The sequence below is a fragment of the Pseudophryne corroboree genome, chromosome 6, assembly GCF_028390025.1.
Source record: "Pseudophryne corroboree isolate aPseCor3 chromosome 6, aPseCor3.hap2, whole genome shotgun sequence".
NCBI lineage: Eukaryota > Metazoa > Chordata > Amphibia > Anura > Myobatrachidae > Pseudophryne > Pseudophryne corroboree.
The window spans coordinates 614814936-614840560 of record NC_086449.1 but is presented as its reverse complement, the minus strand read 5'-3'; the positions used below and the strand labels follow the sequence as shown (position 1 = coordinate 614840560).

The 25625-nt window shown below is 47.1% G+C and overlaps 1 protein-coding gene across 1 annotated transcript in view; it reads left to right on the top strand.

Annotated features, from left to right (window-relative positions):
• The window catches only part of STK10 (serine/threonine kinase 10), a 263891-nt gene that overhangs the window by 370 nt on the left and 237896 nt on the right, over positions 1 to 25625 (top strand). The gene's annotated exons all lie outside the window — the stretch shown is intronic.

Sequence of the window (25625 nt, the reverse complement as noted above, 5' to 3'; positions counted from 1 at the left end):
GGCACACCTGCACTCCGGCCGCCGGGGAGTGGACCCACCGCCTGTGTGCCCTTCTGAGAGCGCAGAACATGGGGCACACTGCTAACGACACAAGCAAACTCCTAACATAATAGTATATACTTTTCCGTCATTACTGTACTCTACTCCGTAGTCCCTGCACAGCACCTAATTCCCAGCTTCTGCCAATTTGAGGATTATATCGGTGTCCTGTCCCCTGATGCAGAAGTGTTATACACCCTGTACGTGTCCTACATTATCCTGTGCTACAAGTCATTGTTTTCTTGCTTTGCTCTTTTATTTATGATCTTTGTGAGGCGCTGAAGAACCCTTGTGGCGCCATATAAATAACAATAATATCTGAATCTATGGTAAAAATGTACTTATGCCAGATCATATTACAAGTTTACATGTGTTAGATTAGTGTACACCATGTTCTGAACTTCTGCTGCACAAACCATGATGGGTTTGGTATATAATATCGATGGTGACGATGTTGATGTTCATAGTGGGGAATTCAGTTTTTTTATGCATCGGCAGCCACTAGATGGCGCCCGACGAACAATTCAATTGTTGCTCCTGTTAGGTGCAAACAGTTGCTGGCGCCAGCATTTCAGCTAGCAAACCCCTCCAAAATTGAGATGTGTGATAAGTGACCTGATTGGGTGCCCAAACGGCACTTTTCACAATCGCACCCATTAGTTTAGTCTGATTTAGCCTCTTTATAAGACTAAACACTACACTAATGGGTGCAATAATTGGGATCAATTGAATTTAGCCCCTGCGATCTACCGACACTTTAGACGGCGATGACCATTGAAATCCCCCTTATAATGTTAACATGAGACTGTCATTATATTGATAATGTCGACATATTCAGCATGTCCAAAATAAATTACTGCATATAGCTGACCCCAATGAATAGTGTATACAAATGATTAGTGATGGTAGGTATTCCTTATGGACCTGGTATGAAATACCGGCGGTCGGGATCTCAGTGCTCAGGGAAGCGACGAAGAAATCCCTCGCGGGCTCGCCACGCTTTTGGGCCCGGTGATGAACTTCGTTCGCCACGCTGTTGTATACACACTCGGGTGGTAGCGTGGATCAGCACCCGAGTTGGAATACATGGCTTTGGTTGGTATTCTGTCCGCCGGCATTTCACTGGCTTTCGGGATTCCAGCGTCGGTCTCCTGACTGCCAGGAACCTGACAACCGGTAAATTAACTGCATCCTGTCCTTATAACACTTATACTCCTTTCACATGGAAACGGGTCATTCCCAGGTGGGATCTGGCATTGGAGACTCTCCTACCTCTTTCTGATGGCTTCCAGACTCGGCAATATGCCTGATCGGTTGCCATAACGGTAGGGGGCGGTACTGGGAGATGAGCTCATCTCAGCGCCGCCTCTCCCTATCTTGTAAACGGGTCCCGGATCTCCTCGACCCGGGAATCCGTTTACAGAGCCACTGACCCGGTATTCAACCCGGGAATAACGCTGTTTATAATCTGGGTTAAATTACTGGGTCAGGCGACCTGAGAATTCCGACATGGCGCTTTTACACCGCACACCTACCCGTGTTATTTGTGCGGTGTGAAAGGGGTACTACATACCTAGAAGTATGTGTTTTATGAATACAGACATGCTTAGTCATGTCCTAAATAATATACTCTGTTCCATGTTCTCTATTCTTATAAAGAATGATTTTTAAGGCCCATACACATTAGACGATGTCGCTCTGTGAGCGACATCGTCTAACGTTTCCCCCTCCCGGGCCGGCCGGCCGGTCGGCGGCCGCCTGTACGCACTGAGCGATATGACCGCTCATATCGCTCAGTGACGTCACGCCCCCGCCAGCCCTGCATGAAGGTCGTGGACGACAGTCCACATCCTTCATGCATGCCCTACCGACAGCGACGATCGTTGCCGACCCGCGGGGCCGCGCATCGGTCGTCGCTGGCGGCATACACACTTAACGATAAAATGAGCGACGTCGCTCATTATATCGTTAAGTGTGTATGGACCTTAACTGTGCTGTGAAATTACGTGTCTATGCTAAGATTATTTATGAACAAATAGTGTAAGCATTCTTTGCAAGCACCCAGCTGCTAACATTGTGATCATGAGCTGTTCTGTAAAATATAAAAATCCTGTGTTATTTGTCTGGAGGATGTTTAAATGTCAAACAATAATTGTTACTACTGTACAATGGACTTTGTAATGTGTTTTTATCTTATAAAACCAGTTGGACTTTATTGCAGCATTCCTTCAGAAAAGCTCTGAATATGTTATGTATGTTAGTGGAAGCTTTTCATTAACTTTTTATTGTGATTTTTTTTTTTCTTTACTCTGTACTCCCAATATGTATTACATAAATAATGTCAATGTTAATGCAAGGGTTGATAATGTACTGTATTTGGTGGTGAAGGGGTAAACCATTTTTCCTCTTGATCCTCTTTGTATCAGAGAGGCACTGAGTTGAAATAATTTCTAAGTAAACTCTCAGATAGCAGTAGGGCTTCCTATGTCAATTGTCTGTATGAATGGCTGGATGTAGTCTCTCCCCCACTTACCCCCTTCCCCCTTATCCATATATTGTCTATTCCGCTTGACCATTTAAAAAAAACAAAACTATTTGTTTTAGCTAATGGGGGAAAGTTCTTTCTCAATGTGTGTCTTTTTTGTATTCTGCAGGGAATACCAGAAATCTCTAACCGTTAACCCGGGTTATTGTTCAACTACTGTGTGTTGTGCAAGGGTCTGTACTGTAACAGTAGTGTGTAATACCAATGTTGACAGTCTGGTACTTTGGGAAGAATACAGCTATTTCTATTGTTTACTTATGGTCTCCTCTTTTCATGTCATCTTTTAAACCAGTTAAAAGCAGCCTGGTATACTTCAAGGGGTGTAGTATGGCTGACTGGCGGTCTCCTGACCGCCGGTCAGCTTACCGACGCCGGGATCCCGGCGGGGAGGGGCGAGTGCAGCAAGCCCCTTGCGGGCACGGTGGCGACCTGCGGTCGCCACGGGTTCTATTCCCACTCTATGGGTGTCGTGGACACCCACGAGTGGAAATAGTCCCTGTTGGTCGGCATGCCGACCATCGGGATACTGAGCCGGCGGGATGGTGGAGGTCATGTGACTGTCGGTCAGCAGACCGTCTGTCACATGAATACCACCCTACTTCAAGTGCCGCATCTCTGTAACCTTAGAAAGGGTCACACATTACGTAATATCTGTAATAAATGAAAACCGTTAAGCAGAGTGACACCATGTGCATGTGCCTTTACAACCGATTCCATACATATCACTCAAATCCCTTCTGATATATGCCATTTAAATCCCCCCGAAAATACCTTAGACCCCTATTTACCTCTGAAACATTCAGGGAATTGCATATATTTTTTTCTGTTTCCACAATAACGCTTTGTATTTTAACCTCCACCGTTGTGGATGATGAGTAGGAGTAGTCCTCAGAATATACACTAAAACCTGGACAAGTTTCATCACTAGTCCGGGTGACTGCTAGGGACTTGTTGCTAATTGGGTAGCTGGCTATTGAAGTTAACTTGTATGTGCACCAAAGTTTGGCTAATGGGTCATGACCTCCATCTTGTGAGGAAGCAAGCAGCATTATTACTGGGGCAGCTAAAAGAGCATTTTTGTGCCAAGGGGACCTGTCTGCCCACCACTGTCTTCAGGTGCAAATCGCGTCTTTATTTTTTGTAATGGCAGGTGCAAAACCAACTTTGGGAGACCCCCCTCCCCCCATTCTTTCCCAGTGGTCCTGTGCTGCAATACACAAAGGACAACCTGCAGTCACTGATAACTGTGGTGTTAAGTGACACAGTTGCTGCTTTTTCCCTTTTGGGGAACATTATTTTAATAGAGTGATGGTAGGGATCCTCCCTGCAATATACATGGTCTGGATGCACCTAAATTGTGGTGTAGAGAGGGCTATATGGGAAGTCGGGGTATTAGACAATATTCCTGCCAGTGGAATGTTTGGTATTGATTTAGGTGTAATGCTATTCCAGAATGTCTCGGGATGATAGTTATTGATTGATTGACTTTTTTTTTTTTCCTGCAAATACCATGTTCTGACAGGAAAAGACTGTTTAATTGTGCTGGAAGGGGAATTATCTAAAGTGTCTTTAACATATAAATGATTGGTTGCTATGGGTAAAGCGGAGGTTTGGGAAAGTGGGGAATGTACCATCTCCTTCAGAGGCAGAAGTGGTAGATTCTAAGTTTGGGCTACAGTGTTAATTACAGAGAGGTAAGAGGTTATGCATGTATCTGTATTTGCCAGAACCAGCATTGCCCAAAACTGGGGCAGGTAATTGTTTTCACAACTAGTACAAGACAGGAAACTTTCATAGTGAGAGGTTCGCAGGCGGATGACACCAGGCTTACAGTGTAAGTTTGAGAGAATTCTGTATTTTCTAACTGGAAGATAGGGAAGAGGTTGCATGTGTATTGATCTATGCTGGATTTGAATGGCCCCTACTTTAGTGGGGGCTAACTTCTGTGCTGGAGCAATACAGTTAGCGGGGAGTGCCCCACGCGCGAATCCACTAAGTGGGGACTGAACCCCAGAGCTCCATGAGGTAAAGTCAGTGTAAAAATGGCACAATAGGGTTCGTGGGGTGAAATCGTTGGGTTTCTGTGCCTGAATCCTGATTTTCCTTTAGCCTTTCCGCACACCGTTGTGTTTTTTTTACTGCCAGTTAGCCACGGGGTCTAATTTGAATACCCACCAACAAGTCAATAAACACGAACAGAAGTGCAGGTTTTTAGAACTCAACACTTATTAAATTTACCTTACTTATTAAAGTTGTTAAGCAGACTATCTGCTTATTATAGGGCTGTGCTGTTTGTGGTTTTTCTGCTTTTGCTGATATTAAGGCGGGAATCTAGCACAGACCGCTCACCAGCACACATCTCTCCCCCCGCTCATCACACATAGTGTGATGTGTGCTGAGCGAGGGGGTAGAACGGGGGGGGGGGGGGGGGGGGGGGGGGCGCGGGCGGGCGCTTACTTAACACAGTGGTGAAGTGAGCGATGTACTAGATTGTGCCTGCATTCAGGCATAATCTAGTACCAGCGATAGCGACGCGTGGTGCCGTGCATCACTGTGGGGCATACAAACGGAGAGATCCGTGCTTAAATTCAGATAGCTTAGAAATTAAGCACAGATCTCTCTGTGTGTACCCCCCTTTACAGCTGCCCCATCTCCCATCTAAAGTGACTGGAGATAACAGGGTTGATATTATTTGATGCTGCTAATCACGCCCATTAGTGTAGGGTTTATGTGCATAAAGCAGCTAAACCCGACTAAACTAATGGGCGTGATGGCAAAAAGAGCTGTTTGGGTGCCCAAACAGGTCACTTTCACACATCTCATCTCCCCCCTCCTACCCCCTTCCCCAGGGGGGGTGCAAGCTGAAATGGCAGCGCTGTTCACACCTGACAGGACCAACAATTGAATAGATTTGTCGGGCGCACTGTAGAGACAGGGGGGGACTCCATTGTTAACACCAGCAGCTAAGTGGCATTTATGTTTAAGCCAATGAGTTGTATTGAGACCCTTTAGCACTCAAAGCACTGCATGCAATACCAGTTGGTATTACAAGCCCAAGGAGTGCTTTATACATAACTCCATAGTATTGCTGTAAAAGCATGCAGCATACTTTAAATTAGTAACATCACACTTCTGTATTTTTTTGATATTTGCATGGTTATTTCTTTTTATATCCTTTAAATTTTTTGTAACACTAAAATGTCCAGGACCTCACTTCTAGCCTGTATGACACTGATGTGCTATCTAATCTCTGCATTAATTTAGTTGCCTTTTCTTTTCCACAAGTGTCACTTGTGTGCTAGTTTGTCACATACTCAGCGATTTTCTCTTTTTGTTTAAAGAACATATATAGGCAAACCAGATGAAAAACACATAATTAATGTAATTACCTGCTGTTCTCTTTCCGCGGCACTGCTTATCAATGTTAACTGGGGGTGGGGGGGTTTGCATTTGTCTCTGTTAATTAGTTTAGCGTACCTCTTCACCCTCTTCACCCCAAGTTCCAATCTTGGCCAATGAATATAACCTGACCCACACCATTGACAGAAGTAGTGAAGCTTTGCCAAGTCGGCCAAAGTTCTCCTAAGTACGAGATGTTGCATGACTTTTACAAAGGCAGAGTCCTCTGAGGCTTTTAGTCTCAGAGGACTCGGAAACTGAACATGTTAAGTTTCTAGCCTCATATTTGTAGCAGGAGCAGAATCGTGGTCTTTTACAGTTGCTTCTTGTTAAATCCGGCTGGGATTACATTGATGTAGTTATGGATACAAGATAACTGCTTTAGATACAGGGACATTGACTAGAATAATTGGTTCAGTAATGACAAGCTTAACTTCATACCCAATGACATGTTTGTGATAACAGCTGATTTTGTTTATTTACTTCCTTGTTTGCAATATCATGTGAGGAAATATGTAAAACTACAGTTTGATGCTACATTTTGTTCATAGATGGCAGTACCTTTTTACCTTTTGCAGCCACAGTGTTTTCTTGGTTCTATCAAAGCTGCATGATACTGCATTACAGTTTCTGTAGTCACTTATTAGTTCAGTACAACCTCTGAAGAATACAAATAGATCCTCATTTAGAGTTAGCGGCATGTTTCAGCAGTTTTGCCATACTTTAATAGTGTACAGTGTTTTTCCTTGAATGCAAAAGTATATTTTAATTGTACCCCCTGCAACACAGCATGGTTGCAGCCTTTGACTAGTTTTGCGCCTAATGATGGTTTACTTTCCCATCTCCTAAAACATTTAGAGACACATGGGGGTCGATTCAACGGCAACTTATGAATAGCGCCGGGAATTAGCTCCCGACGCTATTCAATTCAGCTGCTAGTTACCCGCAATTGTCGGGAATTCTTCTCTCATCCCCGGGGGATGAGAGAAAAAACCCGACAAAAGTGCTGCCTCGCGGCCGGCGCAAGGCTGATTCTGTCGGGAATCAGCCTCGCGCTGGGGAGTTAAGTCGGAGAATGCCCGTTCTCCCGACAATTCAACCTGTTTAGTCGGCGAGAACGGGCCATCGCACACTTAACTGGAGCTGAATTGAATAGCGTCGGGAGCTAATTCCCGTCGCTATTCATAAGTTGCCGAATTGAATAGACCCCATTGTGTATGGTCTACGGACAAATAGCTTGAAAGTATATGCGCTGCTAGGTTTCTCCATGATGGTTATTTGCTGCTTAATCTAAATGACATTTGCATATGTTCACTTATGTAAAAAGACAAAAACATATGTATATGTGCAAAAGTTTTAGGCAGGTGTAGAAAAAAATGCTGCAAAGTAAAAATGCTTTGAAAAATAGAAGTGTTAATAGTTTATTTCTGCAGCAGGGTACACTGGTATTCCACAGGGAATAACATCGGGGTGTAGAGTTGGATCTTGATCTGAGGCACCAACAGGCTAAAGCTTTGACTGTTCCCAGGCTGCATTGCACCGCCGCCTCCATAGCCCCGCCTCCAGCACTGGAGTTCAGTTTGTAAGTTGGTGCCTGCAGTGCAGGTGACTAACTGGAAGAGGGGGCTGCGCTAGGCAGCCCTGAAAAGAGCTTTTTAAGAAGACTTTAAGGGCCGCAGCACTTTCTATGTCATTGTGACATGCTGTACTGTGGCTCCCCCAGCAGCGCTGCATACTCCCGCGGCCTGGTTCCCGGGTACTTGTAGCGGAGGCGCACCGGACTTCAGGCACACACCGCTCTCCTGGATCGCGTGGCTGCACATCAGGGAGGAGGTAAGAGGGTCCCCCAGGTGGGACCCGCAGAAAATCGTGGCCCGGTCATGGTCCCAGGAGATGGACCGCGCCGCTGGCGTGGACACTGTACTGCACAGGGACCCCACTATATCCACCAGGGCAGGGATCACAGGTCGGATTTACTAAAATCCATTTAATATAGGCTCCATAGTACCCAGTGGTGAGGGCCATCATAGGGGATAAGGCGCTGACCTGTAGCCCCTCCCCCAGCTCCAGGCGCCATCTACTGCTGGTGTTCCCGCCCTGGAGCTGCATTTTTCTCTCCCTCACTCCATGACAGAGATTTTGGCGCCATCTTCACTACTAGCTGGGCTGATCTCCGGGACTGCAGGGCACTGTCACCTCTAAAGCCGCCTGTCTCATCACTGCTGTGCATTTATAGACACTTAAGTATTCTACATTTCATTATTAGTTAAGAACAAGTGTACTGCTGTCTGAATATTTAGTACAAGTATTATGTGATATACATCCAGTATCTACTGTGCATTGTTATATCTATACTCATACATATTTATATGTAGTTTTACTAGTCCAGTGCAGTTTTATTGTTTATATGTAATAACTTCTGCATTGTACATGTGACTAAGTGTGCCTGTAGCTGTTGTGTGGGATTCCATTCTCCTATATCACATATTGCTATCACTATATTCTGTACCCTGAGGGGCGAAGTGCGTCATGGTCCCATATATATCTATATAGTGATACACAATATACGATTGGGTATTTTTACTGTGTGTTTCAGTCACCTCATACAGCTTAAATCATCTGTTTTGTGTACTGTGTTTACTGTCACATAACATAGGGGGTTATTTGCAGGTATTGTGTTTGTCTTGCTATATTGTACTGTTACGCCCTAAGGCTACATTCCTTATAATGTCTGCTACAAAGGTCTGGAAATTTGCGGACGCTTCTGCATCCTGCAGTACTGGCACCACGGTTTACCTGAGAGGAAAGTTTTTTAGCTGCTGGTTCAGGCACTGAGTGCAATACACCCAGTCAACTTACAGCACCTGTGGCCAATCAGGACCTACCCTGGGCAGCGTTCTCAAGTCTGCTGACTACACTTGTGACATGTCTTACGCCCCATGTGAAACCTCCTGTGCCATTGCAGCCACATATTGTTCCTGTTGTTAATCAGCCCTGGGCGGATACTCTGTCTACCCAATTACAACAATTAAATCAATCTTTGGTTAGACAAAAGTCTACCCCACGCTCCTCTGGCACGAAGGGGTCATCTAAACAGGCCATTTCTTCCTCACAATCCACTAATATTTCGGATAATTCTTCCGTTGAGGATGGGAAAAATACTGATCCATAAGACACTGATACAGTTGCTTCTGATGCGGAATCTACAACCCAGGTTGATGATCCTGACCTAGTTGAGGCTATTATGCTAATTCTTCAAATAGATGACATTGATCCTCCTACTGCGTCTAAGAAACCTGATAAGTTCAAACATCATAAGGTTGCTAAAGTAGTCTTGCCACATTCTGACCATTTAATTGACATACGTCAGGAATCCTGGTCGTCTCCAGGAAATACATTTTCCCTGTCTAAAAAGATGCTAGCTCGTTATCCTATCTTTGCAGAGTTGAGTAACAAGTGGGAAACTCCACCACCGGTGGACTCTCATGTCACCCATCTTGTGGTGTCATCTACTCCACTGCCTGTCACCACTGTCACCTCACTGAAGGAATTGAGGGATCAGAATCCGCTTTATTGGCCAGGTATACTTGCGTATACTAGGAATTTGTCTTCGGTTTGCTATACAACAGTCAAGTAGGTAACAGATAAGCAGGTGGGGGGCAAGTAAAGTCACACAGATATGTATACCGTAGGGACACAAGTTAGTTACATGTATGTCTAGTCAGTCAATGTTCAGGAGTTCAGCAGGCGGACCGCTTGGGGAAATAAACTTTTGATGCTTCTGGTGGACCTGGCGGGGACGGACCTGTAACTCTTGCCTGAAGGAAGCAAGTTAAACATGCTGTGGCCGGGGTGTAGCTGGTCTTTTACTATCTTCATTGCCCGCTTTTTAGCTCTGGACAGGTACAAGTCCTGGACTGAGGGAAGGTCAGCCCCGTTGATCTTCTCTGCGGTTCTGACCACCTTTGGAGCCTGCATCTGTCCCTCGCGCTGGCGGAGCTTTACCATACCAGTATCGAGGAGCACAGTACCGACTCCACAATCGCAGAGTAGAAGAGGAGCAGAAGCTTCTGTGGGATGTTGAACTTCCTTAGTTGCCTGAGGAAGAACAACCTCTGCTGCGCTTTCCCAACAGTGGCGTCAGCGTTGGACCCCCATTTAAGGTCCCAGGAGATTGTGGTCCCTAGAAACTTGAAGGAGTCCACTAGCGACACCACACTGTCGGCAATCGTTAGCGGAGGTGCACTAGATGACTTCTTCCTGAAGTCCACTATCATCTCGACAGTTTTGAGGGGGTTGAGCTCAAGGTTGTTGTGGATGCACCACTGGGCCAACCGGTCTACCTCCCGTCTATAGGCCGATTCGTCCCCATCCTTGATGACGGTGGTGTCATCAGCGAATTTGATTAACTTTACTGATTGCACCTCTAAGGTGCAGTCATTGGTGTACAGTGAAAAGAGCAGGGAGGAGAGGACACAGCCCTGAGGGGCCCCTGTACTAATGGACTGCACTTAAGAGGTGAATTCCCCTGTTTTCACCACCTGTGTCCTATCTGTCAGGAAGTCTACTATCCAGGAACAGTTAGCTTCTGGGACCCCTAGGTGAAGTAAGTTGGGGTGAAGGATGCTGGGGATGATTGTATTGAAGGCCGAGCTGAAATCGACAAACAGGACCCTCTTGTAGGTACCGTGAATGTCTAGGTGCTGTAGAATGTAGTACAGGCCCAGGTTGACTGCATGGAGGGATGCCTGAAGTCTGTTTACTCCTTTACTGGCGCTATACTTAGACCCACTATGGCAGCCTCCTGGGCTGGGAAAGGTATTGAAGCATGGGTTCAGGCAATTGAGGATGAGCTGCCTCAGGATTTTTCTGACACTGCCAGACAATATCTGTCTCATATTACCACAGCCTCCCACTATATTCAAGACGCGGCCTCTGATGCAAGTGTGATGGCAGCCAAGGAATCTACTACGTCTATCCTGGCTCATCGAATTATGTGGTTGAGGGCCTGGAAGGTGGACCTGGACTCCAAAAAGACCTTGAAGGTGTTCCCTTTTAAGGGAGACATCCTATTTGGGGAGGATCTGAACAAGATTGTAACTGACTTGGCTACTGCTAAGACTGCGTGTCTCCCAAATACTAATCCTTCTGTTGCGAAGGCTAAAAGTACCACCTTTCGTTTTTTTTGACCTCCAGGAAAAGCAAATGGTCAGGCGTATCCGCGACAGGCCCGTGCTTCCAAAACCACTAAGCCTAGATTTAAACAATCCTGGTCCGCTTGTCAGCCTGCTTCCAAACAAGACAAGCCTGCTGCATGATGGGGAGGGCCTCCCCCTGGGGGACCCCAGGGTGTTAGGCTGACTTCTGCAGTTCGCCCAGGCCTGGTAAAAGACCACTTCGGACGCCTGGGTGCAGGAAATTGTCTCTCACGGGTACGCAATCTCTTTCTAGCGACATCCTCCTCGCCAGTTTTGCACAGCAGTTATCCCTGTGGATCCGTTAAAGGCGCAAGCTCTACGCTTGGTTGTACAATCCCTCCTGGATACAGGAGTGGCAGTGCCGGTATCTCTTTCTCAGAGAGGCAGGGGTTACTATTCGACCATGTTTCTAGTTCTGAAACCAAATGGGTCCTTCCGGCCTATACCCACCCTCAAATCATTGAACAAGTTTGTGAGCATATCCAAATTCCGTATGGAAACTCTGCGCTCTATAGTGCTGGCCATGGAACCCGAAGACTATATGGTATCCCTGGACATGGAGGATGCTTTCCAGCACATACCTGTTGCCATGTTGCATCAGCAATATCTGCGGTTTGCTATTGGCAACCTACATTATCCATTCCAGGCACTGCCTTTTGGATTGGCCACGGCCCCTCGGATCTTCATCAGGGTCATGGCCGTGATGACGGCTCTTCTCCGCCGTCAGGGTATCGGGATCCTGGTATCAAGATCCTGCCGTATCTGGGCGACTTGCTAATCCTGGCAAACTCCCAAGAGGTTCTCCTCAGTCATCTGGAACTGCTTGTTCAATTCCTACAAGCCCACGGGTGGCTCATCAACTGGAAAAAGTCCTCGCTGGTCCCTGCTCAGAGCATGGTGCACCTGGGGGAACTACTGGACACACACAACCAATGATTGTTTTTGTCTGCAGAGAAAATCCTGAAACTTCAGTACAGGATCAGATATTTCCTCTCTTGCCCAAGAGTGTTGATACACTCGGCGATGCAAGTACTAGGTCTCATGGTATCGGCTTTCGACATGGTAGAGTACGCTCAATTTCATTATCACCCTCTACAGAGGTTAATCCTTTCCAAGTGGAATGGCCTACCTCATCGGATCAGGTCTCACATGATCTCCTTAACTCCGGAGGTTCGTCTGTCACTGAGCTGGTGGCTACAGGACCTTCTGGATCCCCAACTGGGTCCTCCTGACAACGGATTCCAGTCTGCGGGGTTGGGGTGTGGTTTTGGAGCAACACTCTCTCCAGGGTCGGTGGACCAGGGAGGAATCTCTCCTCCCGATAAACAGTCGGGAATTGTGGGTTGTGTTCAATGCGTTGACTCTGGCCCTGCCTCTAGTACAGAACAGGCCTGTTCAAGTACAATCAGACAACGCCACCACGGTGGCGTACATAAATCATCAAGGCGGCACTCGAAGCCGCATGGCAATGATGGAAGTGTCAAAAATCCTTTGTTGGGCGTAACGCCATCTGCCAGCAATATTGGCAGTGTTCATCCCCGGAGTCCTCAACTGGGAATGGTATTTCCTCAGTCGTCAGGGCGTTCTCGCCGGAGAGTGGAGTCTTCATCCGGAAGTCTTTCAACTCCTACTTGGACAAGTTTGGCCTACAAGACGTTGACCTGATGGCATCTCGGCACAATCACAAGGTTCCGGTCCTCGGATCAAGGACAAGGAGCAGCGTTTGTGGACGCACTGGCAATTCCATGGAACTTTCGGCTGCCTTACCTGTTCCCTACAGTGTCACTCCTGCCCAGGGTACTTCGGAAGTTCAAGCAAGAAAAAGGAATACTAATTCTAGTCGCTCCAGCGTGGCGCAGTCGGCATTGGTTCTCAAACCTGCAGGTCTGAATCGATAGAGCGTCCTCTTCTACTTCCTCAACACCCAGACCTCCTCGTTCAGAGCCCTTGTGTCTATCCAGACTGGCTTTGACAGCGTGGCTCTTGAAGCTTCACTCCTGATGGCCAAGGGATTCTCTGAGGCGGTTATTCAAACTGTTTTGAAGGCCCGCAAACCGGCTTCTGCTCGGATTTATTACAGGGTCTGGAATTCTTATTTCACATGGTGTGCTGCTAAGAATTATGATGCCTATTTGTTCAGAACTTCTAGACTTTTGGCTTTTCTGCAACAAGGCCTAGATTTAGGCCTTTGTCTGGCCTCCCTCAAGGTTCATATATCTGCCTTGTCTGTGTGGTTTCAGAGGAAAATTGCATCTATTCCTGACGTTCATACTTTTACTCAGTGTGTTTTACGGATTCAGCCTTCCTATGTCCTTCCTGTGGCTCCATGGCATCTGTCTTTTTGTCTTAAATGCCCTGCAAGAGTCTCCATTTGAACCTCTTGAGTCTGTGGATCTTAAATGTCTTATACTTAAGGTCGTGTTTTTCTCTAACGTCCTAAGTGGATGCTGGGGACTCCGTAAGGACCATGGGGAATAGCGGCTCCGCAGGAGACTGGGCACATCTAAAGAAAGCTTTAGGACTATCTGGTGTGCACTGGCTCCTCCCCCATGACCCTCCTCCAAGCCTCAGTTAGATCTCTGTGCCCGAACGAGAAGGGTGCACACTAGGGGCTCTCCTGAGCTTCTTACTGAAAGTTTTAGTTTAGGTTTTTTATTTTCAGTGAGACCTGCTGGCAACAGGCTCACTGCATCGAGGGACTAAGGGGAGAAGAAGCGAACTCACCTGCGTGCAGAGTGGATTGGGCTTCTTAGGCTACTGGACATTGGCTCCAGAGGGACAATCACAGGCCCAGCTTGGATGGGTCCCAGAGCCGCGCCGCCGGCCCCCTTACAGAGCCAGAAGGCAGAAGAGGTCCGGAAAATCGGCGGCAGAAGACGTCCTGTCTTCAACAAGGTAGCGCACAGCACTGCAGCTGTGCGCCATTGCTCTCAGCACACTTCACACTCCGGTCACTGAGGGTGCAGGGCGCTGGGGGGGGGTGCCCTGAGACGCAATAATAAACACCTTGGATGGCAAAAAATGCATCACATATAGCTCCTGGGCTATATGGATGCATTTAACCCCTGCCAAAATACATAAAAAAACGGGAGATAAGGCCGCCGATAAGGGGGCGGGGCCTATCTCCTCAGCACACTGGCGCCATTTTCCCTCACAGCTCCGTTGGAGGGAAGCTCCCTGGCTCTCCCCTGCAGTCACTACACTACAGAAAGGGTTAAAAAAAGAGAGGGGGGCACAAATTAGGCGCAGTATTAACTATACAGCAGCTATAAGGGGAAAAACACATATAAGGTTATCCCTGTATATATATAGCGCTCTGGTGTGTGCTGGCAAACTCTCCCTCTGTCTCCCCAAAGGGCTAGTGGGGTCCTGTCCTCTATCAGAGCATTCACTGTGTGTGTGCTGTATGTCGGTACTTTGGTGTCGACATGTATGAGGAGAAAAATGATGTGGAGACGGAGCAGATTGCCTGTAATAGTGATGTCACCCCCTAGGGGGTCGACACCTGAGTGGATGAACTGTTGGAAGAAATTACGTGACAGTGTCAGCTCTGTATAAAAGACAGTGGTTGACATGAGACAGCCGGCTACTCAGCTTGTGCCTGTCCAGACGTCTCATAGGCCGTCAGGGGCTCTAAAGCGCCCGTTACCTCAGATGGCAGATATAGACGCCGACACGGATACTGACTCCAGTGTCGACGGTGAGAGACATATGTGACTTCCAGTAGGGCCACACGTTACATGATTGAGGCAATGAAAAATGTTTTACACATTTCTGATAATATGAGTACCACCAAAAAGGGGTATTATGTTCGGTGAGGAAAAACTACCTGTAGTTTTCCTGAATCTGAGAAATTAAATGGGGTGTGTGATGATGCGTGGGTTTCCCCCGATAACAACTGATAATTTCTAAAATGTTATTGGCATTATATCCTTTCCCGCCAGAGGTTAGGGTGCGTTGGGAAACACCCCCTAGGGTGGATAAAGCGCTCACACGCTTGTAAGGGCTCTATCCTCTCCTGAGATGGCCGCCCTTAAGGATCCTGCTGATAGAAAGCAGGAGGGTATCCTAAAATGTATTTACACACATACTGGTGTTATACTGCGACCAGCAATCGCCTCAGCCTGGATGTGCAGTGCTGGGTTGGCGTGGTCGGATTCCCTGACTGAAAATATTGATACCCTAGATAGGGACAGTATATTTTTGCCTATAGAGCATTTAAAAGATGCATTTCTATATATGCGTGATGCACAGCGGAATATTTGCCGACTGGCATCAAGTCTAAGTGCGTTGTCCATTTCTACCAGTAGAGGGTTATGGACACGTCAGTGGTCAGGTGATGCGTATTCCAAACGGCATTTGGAAGTATTGCCTTATTAAGGGGAGGAGTTATTTGGGGTCGGTCTTTCAGACCTGGTGTCCACGGCAACAGCTGGGAAATCCACAATTGTACCCCAGGTCGCCTCTCAACATGAGAAGACGCCGTATTATCAGGCGCAGTCTTTTCGTGGATAAGCGGGCAAAAGGTTCCTCATTTCTGCCCCGTGACAGAGGGAGAGGAAAAAGGCTGCAGAAATCAGCCAGTTCCCAGGAACAGAAACCCTCTCCCGCCTCTGCCAAGCCCTCAGTATACGCTGGGGCTTTACAAGCAGAATCAGGCATGGTGGGGGGCCCGTCTCAATGAATTTCAGCGCGCAGTGGGCTCACTCGCAAGTAGACCCCTGGATCCTTCAGGTGATATCTCAGGGGTACAAATTAGAATTCGAGACGTCTCCCCCTCGCCGTTTCCTAAAGTCGGCTTTACCGATGTTTCCTTCTGACAGGGAGACAGTTTTGGAAGCCATTCACAAGCTGTATTCCCAGCAGGTGATAATCAAGATACCCCTCCTGCAACAGGGAACGGGGTATTATTCCACACTGTTGTGGTACCGAAGCCGGACGGCTCGGTGAGACCGATTCTAAATCTAAAATCTTTGAACACTTACATACAGAGGTTCAAATTCAAGATTGAGTCACTCAGAGCAGTGATTGCGAACCTGGAAGAAGGGGACTACATGATGTCTCGGGACATCAAGGATGCTTACCTTCATGTCAAAATTTACCCTTCTCACCAAGGGTACCTCAGGTTTATGGTACAGAAAAAGAAGAACACCTACACTCAAGTAGTCCCCCTGGCGCCAATATAATTAGTTTTATTCAATTACCAACATGTATATGTCCCAAATCCGCATGCAGCTCACCATATATAGAGGGACTTCCCAACCCCCTTCAAATGAACAAGAAAACTAAAACAAAAAAAATACAGATAGCGCTTGCAGATTTATTATTATAATAAATTTATTAATTAACTATTATCTCAATGATAATTCTCCACTAGTACTATTATAGTACCAAGGATATAGATTAATAAAAAATATATATTTCCCTTGCCTTGACAACAAATTGAACAAACTGAGGAAGCTGCCGATGCCAGGAGGTAGTGAAACGCGTCTCTGTATTTGCACCTGCCAGTGACAACTTACTCTACCACTCACGCCGAATATCAGGAGGACTTTGGACGTATCTCCGGATAAGGCTCATTTGGAACGGTAAATTAGTACCAGAGCCGGGAGGACTACAAAGACGGAAACCTGAGGCGGAGTGGTAATTAAAACTTAACATGGCCATGTCTTATAAAAACTGTGACTATATTCATTAATTCTACTGCTTCACGATGAAATTGCTGTTAACCTGATCAGCGTCATTTAAAGTGGACAAAAAAGCTGCTAAATACTATATGTATTATGTGTGATTGAAAGCAAGCCCTATTATATATATATCATACATTATCTAATGTTATAACATCTATCTCAAGATTACCATCACCAAAGAAAGGAAACAGCAGTAAACTAAATGAAACTAAGTAACCAGACAACGGACTCAGCTGTTGCAGCTTTGTAGCAATTAAGTGATACACTTGGATTCATTGAAACTATTGTATCTCTTTCTGTATTAAGAGGGCTAGCTAAACCAATTTGTGGAGCAGAGCATTTTCTTATATATTATTAATTGATGTCAATGTTGTTTTAGTTTTTTTTATATATGAAAATTTGTTGTCAAGGCAAGGGAAATATATATTTTTTATTAATCTATATCCTTGGTACTATAATAGTACTAGTGGAGAATTATCATTGAGATAATAGTTAATTAATACATTTATTATAATAATAAATCTGCAAGCGCTATCTGTATTTTTTTTGTTTTAGTTTTATGGTACAGAACTGTCACTATCAGTTCAGACGCTGCCGTATGGATGGTCCACGTCACCCCGGGTCTTTACCAAGGTAATGGCCGAAATGATGATATTCCTTCAAAGGAAGGGAATTTTAGTTATCCCTTACTTGGACAATTCCCTGATAAGGGTAAGATCCAGGGAACAGTTGGAGGTCGGTGTAGCACGATCTCAAGTAGTGTTGCTGCAGCACGGTTGGATTCTCAATATTCCAAAATCGCAGCTGGTTCCGACGACTTGTCTTCTGTTCCTAGGGATGATCCTGGACACAGTCCAGAAAAAGGTGTTTCTCCCGGAGGAGAAAGCCAGGGAGTTATCCGAGCTAGTCAGGAACCTCCTAAAACCGAGCCAAGTCTCAGTGCATCAATGCACAAGGGTTCTGGGTAAAATGGTGGCTTCCTACGAAGCAATCCCATTCGGCAGATTCCACGCAAGAACTTTCCAGTGGGACCTGCTGGACAAATGGTCCGGGTCGCATCTTCAGATGCATCAGCGGATAACCCTGTCACCAAAGACAAGGGGTCCCTCCTGTGGTGGTTGCAGAGTGCTCATCTTCTAGAGGGCCGCAGATTCGGCATTCAGGACTGGGTCCTGGTAACCACGGATGCCAGCCTGCGAGGCTGGGGAGCAGTCACACAGGGAAGGAATATCCAGGACTTATGGTCAAGCCTGGAGACATCACTTCACATAAATATCCTGAAGCTAAGGGACATTTACAATGCTTTAAGCTTAGCAAGACCTCTGCTTCAAGGTCAGCCGGTGTTGATCCAGTCGGACAACATCACGGCAGTCACCCACGTAAACAGACAGGGTGGCACAAGAAGCAGGAGGGCAATGGCAGAAGCTGCAAGGATTCTTCGCTGGGCGGAAAATCATGTGATAGCACTGTCAGCAGTATTCATTCCGGGAGTGGATAACTGGGAAGCAGACTTCCTCAGCACGACCTCCACCCGGGAGAGTGGGGACTTCACCCAGAAGTCTTCCACATGATTATAAACCGTTGGGAAAAACTCGACAGGTATTGCGCCAGGTCCAGGGACCCTCAGGCAATAGCTGTAGACGCTCTGGTAACACCGTGGGTGTACCAGTCAGGGTATGGGTTCCCTCCTCTGCCTCTCATACCCAAGGTACTGAGATTGATAAGATGGAGAGGAGTAAGCACTATATTCGTGGCTCTGGATTGGCCAAGAAGGACTTGGTAAACCGGAACTTCAAGAGATGCTCACGGAGGATCTGTGGCCTCTACCTCTAAGAAGGGACCTGCTCCAGCAAGGACCCTGTCTGTTCCAAGACTTACCGCTGCTGCGTTTGACGGCATGGCGGTTGAACGCCGGATCCTGAAGGAAAAAAGGCATTCCGGATGAAGTCATCCCTATCCTGATCAAAGCCAGGAAGGATGTAACCGCAAAAACATTATCACCGCAATTGGCGAAAATATGTTGCGTGGTGCGAGGCCAGTAAGGCCCGACGGTGGAAATTCAACTGGGTCGATTCCTACATTTCCTGCAAACAGGAGTGTCTATGGGCCTGAAATTGGGGTCCATTAAGGTTCAAATTTCGGCCCTGTCAATTTTCTTCCAAAAAGAACTAGCTTCAGTCCCTGAAGTTCAGACGTTTGTAAAAGGGGTACTGCATATACAGCCTCCTTTTGTGCCTCCAGTGGCACTTTGGGATCTCAATGTAGTTTTGGGTTCCAAAAGTCACATTGGTTTGAACCACTTAAATCTGTGGAGTTAAAATATCTCACATGGAAAGTGGTCATGCTGTTGGCCCTGGCCTGGGCCAGACGCGTGTCAGAATTGGCGGCTTTATCCTGAAATAGCCCTTATCTGATGTTCCATTCGGACAGGGCGGAATTGAGGACTCGTCCTCAGTTTCTCCTTAGGTTGGTTCAGGTGAAACGCTGAAACCACCTTATTTGTGGTGCCTGCGGCTACTAGGGACTTGGAGGACTCCAAGTTGCTAGACGTTGTCAGGGCCCTGAAAATATATGTTTCCAGGAGGGCTGGAGTCAGGAAATCTGACTCGCTGTTTATCCTGTATGCACCCAACAAGCTGGGTGCTCCTGCTTCTAAGCAGACTATTGTTCGTTGGATTTGTAGTACAATTCAGCTTGCACATTCTGTGGCAGGCCTGCCACAGCCAAAAATCTGTAAATGCCCACTCCACAAGGAAGGTGGGCTCATCTTGGGCGGCTGCCCGAGGGGTCTCGGCTTTACAACTTTGCCGAGCAGCTACTTGGTCAGGAGCAAATACGTTTGTAAAATTCTACAAAATTGATATCCTGGCTGAGGAGGACCTGGAGTTCTCTCATTTGGTGCTGCAGAGTCATCCGCACTCTCCCGCCCGTTTGGGAACTTTGGTATAATCCCCATGGTCCTTACGAAGTCCCCAGCATCCACTTAGGACGTTAGAGAAAATAAGAATTTACTTACCGATAATTCTATTTCTCATAGTCCGTAGTGGATGCTGGGCGCCCATCCCAAGTGCGGATTGTCTGCAATACTTGTACATAGTTATTGTTACAAAAATCGGGTTATTATTGTTGTGAGCCATCTTTCAGAGGCTCCTCTGTTATCATGCTGTTAACTGGGTTCAGATCACAGGTTATACGGTGTGATTGGTGTGGCTGGTATGAGTCTTACCCGGGATTCAAAATCCTTCCTTATTGTGTACGCTCGTCCGGGCACAGTATCCTAACTGAGGCTTGGAGGAGGGTCATGGGGGGAGGAGCCAGTGCACACCAGATAGTCCTAAAGCTTTCTTTAGATGTGCCCAGTCTCCTGCGGAGCCGCTATTCCCCATGGTCCTTACGGAGTCCCCAGCATCCACTACGGACTATGAGAAATAGAATTATCGGTAAGTAAATTCTTATTTTATTTGCTATTGCCTCTGCTAGGAGGTTGTCGGACTTAGGGGGTAATTCCAAGTTGATCGCAGCAGGAAATTTTTTAGCAGTTGCGCAAAACCATGTGCACTTCAGGGGAGGCAAATATAACATGTGCAGAGAGAGTTAGATTTGGGTGGGTTATTTTGTTTCTGTGCAGGGTAAATACTGGCTGCTTTTATTTTTACACTGCAATTTAGATTGCAGATTGAACACACCACACCCAAATCTATCTCTCTCTGCACATGTTATATCTGCCTCCCCTGCAGTGCACATGGTTTTGCCCAACTGCTAACAAAGTTCCTGCTGCGATCAACTCAGAATTACCCCCTTAGGTGCTTTGTCCTGTCGTACACCCTTTCTGATTTTTAACCATGAGTGGGCAGTTCTTCGAACTTGCCCTGGTTATCTACCGAAGGTGGTATCATCTTTTCCTCTTAACCAAGAGATTGTGGTTCCGGCCTTTATCTCATCTGGTTTGTCCTCCAAAGAGCGGTCTTTGGATGTGGCACGGGCTCTCTGTATTTACGTAGAGAGGACTACCTCCCTCATGAGGTCAAATACCCTTTTTGTACTTTTTGGTTTACACATACGTGGCTGGCCTGCGAATAAGCAGACCTTGGCCAGATGGATTAGAATGGTGATTGCACAAGCCTATGCGCAGGCTGGGCTCCCAGCTCCTGCTGCTATCAAAGCCCATTCTACTCGGTCTGTTGAACCTTCTTGGACAGCCCGCCGAGGAGCCTCCGCTGAACAATTGTGCAAGGCGGCTACATGGTCCTCCTGTGAACACGTTCATCAGGTTCTATGCCTTCGATACTTCCGCCTCCCAGGATGCTTCTTTTGGATGCCTGGTTCTTGTACCCGCTACAGTGCGTCCCCTCCCATGAAGAACTGCTTAAGGTCATCCCTGATGTTATTCCCTGTGGAATACAAGTATACCCCGCTGCAGGAAAGGAGATTTATGGTAAGACTTAGCGTTGTTAAATCTTACTGCGAGGTACATTGGATTCCACAGGGCGCCCACCCTGACTCACTTAGCTTCTTTGGGTTTGTATGGCATTAGCCTCTGGTCCCTTCTCCTGTCATGAGAATGTGGTTCTATGTGACTAACATCTGCTGTCTCTTTTACCTGCTACAGCATTGGACTGGTTAACAAAACTGAGATCCAGTGCCTGGAGGCGGGGCTATAGAGGAGGCGGTGCAATGCATCCTGGGAACAGTCAAAGCTTTAGCCTGTTGGTGCCTCGGATCAAGATCCAACTCTACACCCCGATGTTATTCCCTGTGGAATCCAGTGTACCTCGCAGAAAGATTTAACTATGGTAAGTTTACCATAAATCTCCTTTTTTATCAATTAACAAAATGCAAAGTGAATGAACAGGAGATAAATCAAATCAATATTAATGGTGGCATTATAATGGTGTCCTCAATGCTGAGAAATACAGGCAGGTACTTAGCAATCAGGCAATACCATCAGGGAGGCATCTGATTGGATCCAAATTTGTTCTGCAACATGACAATAACCTCAAACATACTGTACAGTCAATGTCTCAAGAACTATCTTCAGCATAAAGAGGAACAAGGAGTCCTGGAGGTGATGATATGGCACCCACATAGCCCTGATCTCAACATCTTTGAGTCTACATTAAGAGAGAAGGATTTGAGCAAGCCTACATTCACAGAAGATCTGTGGGTAGTTCTCCAAGATGTTTGGAACAACCTCCCTGCAAGTGTCCTTCAAAAACTGCATGCAAGTGTACCTAGAAGAATTGATGCTGTTTTGAAGGCAAAGGGTGGTCACACAAGGGTGTGGATTATTGGGGGGGGGGGGGGGGGGGGGGGCGCCGCCGCCCTGGGCAGCAAATAAACCTCTCCTGGCAAAAGATGGGTATATACAGCTGGCCACTGTATATACCTACGAGTCCCCGCCACAGTTTTGTATTTTAGAGCGGGACAGAAGCTCGCCGCCGAGGGGGCGGGGCTTCTCCCTCAGCACTCACCAGCGCCATTTTTTCTCCACAGCACCGCTGAGAGGAAGCTCCCCGGACTCTCTCCTGCTTAGATCACGGTGACAAGAGGGTTTTAAAGTAGAGGGGGGGGCACATAATTGGCGCATTGAGTATAAAAGCGCTATCTGGGTAAACATAAATATTGTGTGTTTGTCCTGGGTTATTATAGCGCTGGGTGTGTTCTGGCATACTCTTTCTCTGTCTCTCCTAAGGGCCTTGGGGAACTGTCCTCAGATAAGAGGGTTCCCTGAGTGTGTGGTGTGTCGTTACGTGTGTGTCGACATGTCTGAGATAGAAGGCTTTTCGAGGGAGGAGGAGGAGCAAATGAATGTGGCGTCGACGGCGCCGACACCTGACTGGATGGATATGTGGAATGTTTTAAGTGCCAATGTAAATTTATTGCACAAAAGATTGGATAAAGCTGAAGCTAGGGAACAGTCAGGGAGTCAACCCATGCCTGTACCCATGTCGCAGGGACCTTCGGGATCCCAAAAGCGCCCACTATCCCAAATAGTTGACACGGATACCGACACGGATTCTGACTCCAGTGTCGAATATGATGATGCAAAATTACAGCCAAAAGTTAAATGTATTCGATATATGATTATTGCAATCAAAGATGTTTTGCATATCACAGAGGAACCCCCTGTCCCTGACACGCGGGTACACATGTATAAGGGAAAGAAAACTGAGATAAATTTTCCCCCCTCACATGAGCTGAACAAGTTATGTGAGAAAGCTTGGGAATCTCCAGACAAGAAACTGCAGATCTCGGCTAGAAGAGTCCTTTGGACCCGACAATGGACAGGTGATGCCGACTCAAAAAGGCATATGGAGGTTTTACCTTTACAGGGGTGAGGAATTGTTTGGGGAAGGTCTCTCGGACCTGGTCTCCACTGCTACAGCAGGCAAATATAATTTTTTACCTTATATTCCCTCACAACCTAAAAAAGCACTGCATTATCAAATGCAGTCCTTTCGATCAAATAGAAACAAGAAAGGCCGTGGATCGTCCTTTCTTGCCTGAGGTAAGGGCAGAGGGAAAAAGCTGCACAACACAGCTAGTTCCCAGGAACCGAAGTCCTCCCCGGCCTCTGCAAAATCCACCGCATGACGCTGGGGCTCCACTAAGGGAGTCCGCCCCAGTGGGGGCACGTCTTCGAATTTTCAGCCACATCTGGGCCCACTCACAGGTGGATCCCTGGGCAATAGAATTGTTTCCCTAGGTTACAAACTGGAAATCGAAGAGGTGCCTCCTCGCCGGTTTTTCAAATCGGCTCTGCCAACGTCTCCCCAAGAACGGGAGATAGTGTTAAATGCAATCGACAAATTGTATCTTCAACAGGTGGTGGTCAAGGCTCCCCCGCTTCAACAGGGCAGGGGATATTACTCAACCCTGTTTGTGGTCCCGAAACCGGACGGTTCGGTCAGACCCATTTTGAATTTAAAATCCCTGAACCTATACTTGAAAAGGTTCAAATTCAAGATGGAATCGCTCAGGGCGGTCATTGCCAGCCTGGAAGGGGGAGATTTTATGGTATCTCTGGACATAAAGGATGCATACCTTCCTGTTCCCATATATCCACCTCATCAGGCGTACCTGAGATTTGCAGTACAGGATTGTCATTACCAATTTCAGACGTTGCCGTTTGGGCTTTCCACGGCCCCGAGAATTTTCACCAGGGTAATGGCGGAAATGATGGTGCTCCTGCGCAAGCAAGGTGTCACAATTATCCCGTACTTGGACGATCTCCTCATAAAAGCGAGATCAAGAGAACAATTACTGAACAGCGTGTCACTTTCACTGAATGTGTTACAGCAACACGGCTGGATTCTCAATATCCCGAAGTCGCAGCTGGTTCCTACGACTCGTCTACCCTTCTTGGGCATGATTCTGGATACGGACCAGAAAAGGGTGTATCTGCCGATAGAAAAGGCTCAAGAACTCGTGACTTTGGTCAGGAACCTATTGAAACCAAAACAGGTGTCAGTGCATCACTGCACGCGAGTCCTGGGAAAGATGGTGGCATGTTACGATGCCATTCCATTCGGCAGGTTCCATGCACGGACTTTCCAATGGGACCTACTGGACAAATGGTCCGGGTCGCATCTACAAATGCATCGGTTGATCACCCTGTCCCCCAGGGTCAGGGTATCTCTCCTGTGGTGGCTGCAGAGTCCTCACCTTCTAGAGGGCCGCAGATTCGGCATTCAGGACTATGTCCTGGTGACCACGGACGCGAGCCTCCGAGGTTGGTGTGCAGTCACACAAGGAAGGAACTTCCAGGGTCTTTGGTCAAGTCAGGAGACTTGTCTTCACATCAGCGTCCTGGAGCTAAGGGCCATATTCAACGCCCTTCGTCAAGCGGAGACTTTGCTTCGCGACTTACCAGTTCTGATCCAGTCAGACATCACCGCAGTAGCTCATGTAAACCGCCAGGGCGGCACAAGGAGCAGAGTGGCAATGGAGGAAGCCACAAGGATTCTGCGCTGGGCGGAAAACCATGTAAGTGCCCTATCAGCAGTGTTCATTCCGGGAGTGGACAACTGGGAAGCAGACTTACTCAGCAGATAAGACCTGCATCCGGGAGAGTGGGGACTTCATCAGGAAGTCTTCACACAGATTGCAAGCCAGTGGGGCCTGCCCCAGATAGACATGATGGCGTCCCGCCTAAACAAAAAACTGCAAAGGTATTGCGCCAGGTCAAGAGACCCTCAGGCGGTAGCGGTGGACGCACTAGTGACACCGTGGGTGTTCCACTCAGTATATGTGTTTCCTCCTCTTCCTCTCATCCCAAAGGTGTTGAGAATAATAAGAAAAGGAGGAGTTCGGACAATTCTCATTGTTCCAGATTGGCCACGAAGGGCCTGGTACCCGGAATTGCAGGAGATGCTCACAGAAGATCCGTGGCCTCTTCCTCTAAGACAGGACCTGTTGCAACAGGGGCCCTGTCTGTTCCGAGACTTACCGCGGCTGCGTTTGACGGCATGGTGGTTGAACGTCGGATCCTAGCGGAAAAGGGCATTCCGGATTAGGTCATTCCTACTCTGATAAAGGCTAGGAAGGATGTGACAGCTAAACATTATCACCGTGTATGGCGTAAATATGTTGCTTGGTGTGAGGCCAGGAATGCTCCTACGGAAGAATTCCATCTGGACCGTTTCCTTCACTTTCTACAAACTGGAGTGAATTTGGGCCTGAAATTAGGCTCCATTAAGGTTCAGATTTCGGCATTATCCATTTTCTTTCAAAAAGAATTGGCTTCGCTTTCAG